Source organism: Mus caroli, chromosome 7, assembly GCF_900094665.2.
Source record: "Mus caroli chromosome 7, CAROLI_EIJ_v1.1, whole genome shotgun sequence".
NCBI lineage: Eukaryota > Metazoa > Chordata > Mammalia > Rodentia > Muridae > Mus > Mus caroli.
The window spans coordinates 18,700,577-18,702,979 of NC_034576.1; the positions used below are offsets into that span (position 1 = coordinate 18,700,577).

General features: G+C 55.0%; 1 protein-coding gene across 1 annotated transcript in view; it reads left to right on the forward strand.

Moving 5' to 3' along the window:
* The first annotated feature begins 1,949 nt into the window (after positions 1 to 1,949).
* The window catches only part of Ckm (creatine kinase, M-type), a 10,635-nt gene continuing 10,181 nt past the window's right edge, over positions 1,950 to 2,403 (forward strand). Inside the window, exon 1 of the mRNA XM_021168151.2 lies at positions 1,950 to 2,056. The gene's annotated coding sequence lies outside the window, so the exon portion shown is untranslated. The remainder of the gene's footprint in view (positions 2,057 to 2,403) is intronic.

Consider the following 2,403-nt stretch of genomic DNA (forward strand, 5'->3'; position numbering starts at 1 on the left):
TNCGCACCACGATGTACAACGTCCACAAGCAGGAGTTCAAGGCCAGCCTGGTCTACAGAGTGAGTTCCAGGACAGCCAGGGCTACACAGAGAAACCCTGTCTCGAACTGTCCCCCTCCAAACAAAAAAAAGATCTTGGCCTAGGCTACCAGGAACATGTAAATAAGAAAAGGAATAAGAGAAAACAAAACAGATAGATTGCCATGAGAACTACGGCTCAGTATTTTTTTTCTCCGAAGAGTTCCACAACTGGTTCCAGGAGGCCTCCCCGTTTTGAGGTCAATGGCCTCAGTATGTGGAACTTGTCACACAGATCCTACTGGAGGTGGTGTGGCAGAAACCCATTCCTTTTAGTGTCTTGGGCGTCACTTTCTAAGGCCCCAGAGGAGGCCTTTGCTCATCTGACCACACTGACAAGGAACAGACAGAGGCTGGACCCCAGGAACACCTTAAACACTTCTTCCCTTCTCTGCCCCCTAGAGCAGGCTCCCCTCACCAGCCTGGGCAGAAATGGGGCAAAATGGACTGAAGCCATACTGGCTACTCCAGAATCAACAGAGGGAGCCGGGGGCAATACTGGAGAAGCTGGTCTCCCCCCAGGGGCAATCCTGGCACCTCCCAGGCAGAAGAGGAAACTTCCACAGTGCATCTCGCTTCCATGAATCCCCTCCTCGGACTCTGAGGTCCTTGGTCACCGCTGAGGTGCAAAAGGCTCCTGTCATATTGTGTCCTGCTCTGGTCTGCCTTCCACAGCTTGGGAGCCACCTAGCCCACCTCTCCCCGGGGACCAGAGCAGCCACTATGGGTCTAGGCTGCCCATGTAAGGAGGCAAGGCCTGGGGACACCCGAGATGCCTGGTTATAATTAACCCAGACATGTGGCTGCCCCCCCCAACACCTGCTGCCTGAGCCCCACCCCCACCCCAGTGCCTGGGTCTTAGGCTCTGTACACCATGGAGGAGAAGCTTGCTCTAAAAATAACCCTGTCCCTGGTGGATCCAGGGTGAGGGGCAGGCTGAGGGCGGCCACTTCCCTCAGCCCCAGGTTTGTTTTCCCAAGAATGGTTTATCTGCTTCTGTAGCTTTTCCTGTCAATTCCGCCATGGTGGGAGCAGCCTGCACCAGGCTTCTGGAAGAAACCAAACCGGGTTCTAACCCTTCAGCCGCAGTCATTGCCTTTCCTGTAGCTGGGTGACTACAGGACCCCCTCTCTGTCTCCTGTATCCTTCCTGGGCCTGGGGATCCTTGGCTTTCACTGGAAATTTCCCCCCAGGTGCTGTAGGCTAGAGCCATGGCTCCCAAGAACAGTGCTTGCCTGGCATGCATGGTTCTGAACCTCTAACTGCAAAAAATGACACACACTTTGACCCTTGGAAGGCTGAGGCAGGGGGATTGCCATGAGTGCAAAGCCAGACTGGGTGGCATAGTTAGACCCTGTCTCTAAAAACCAAAAACAATTAAATAACTAAAGTCAGGCATGTAATCCTACTCGGAAGACTGAGGCAGAGGGATTGTCACATGTCTGAGGCCAGCCTGGACTACATAGGGTTTCAGGCTAGCCCTGTCTACAGAGTAAGGCCCTATTTCAAAAACACAAACAAAATGGTTCTCCCAGCTGCTGATGCTCACCAGGCAATGAAACTAAGGGAGGGTGCTGGCTACAATCAAGGCTGTGGGGGACCGAGGGCAGGCTGTACAGGGCTTATACGTGCCTAGGACTCCCAAAGTATTACTGTTCCATGTTCCCGGCGAAGGGCCAGCTGTCCCCCGCCAGCTAGACTCAGCACTTAGTTTGGGAACCAGTGAGCAAGTCAGCCCCTGGGGCAGCCCATACAAGGCCATGGGGCTGGGCAAGCTGCACGCCTGGGTCCGGGGTGGGCACGGTGCCCGGGCAACGAGCTGAAAGCTCATCTGCTCTCAGGGGCCCCTCCCGAGGGACAGCCCCTCCTGGCTAGTCACACCCTGTAGGCTCCTCTATATAACCCAGGGGCGCAGGGGCTGCCCCCGGGTCACCACCACCTCCACAGCACAGACAGACACTCAGGAGCCAGCCAGCCAGGTAGGGACTGAGAGAAATCACGGGAGGTGGGAGTGGGGCGCGGGAGTCCAAGGGTCCGCTCACCCAGTCATGTTATGGTTGTGGATTTTGCAGCACAAGTTGTGGGGACAAATGTCTGGGACACCTAGGTCTCAATAGCCACCAAGTGTCCCCTCCTTGCAAGGCAGGGTGGGCTGGAACTTAGTTTAGCAGAGTTAATGGCCCACACAAAGACAGTTGTCTCAGTGACACCTGTCAGTGGCCCTTTAACTTTGTAACCATGTGGACCTGTGTTGCATCTCTGTGACTTTGTGTCTCACTGTCCTGGTCTCTCTCTCTCTCTCTCTCTCTCTCTCTCTCTCTCTCTC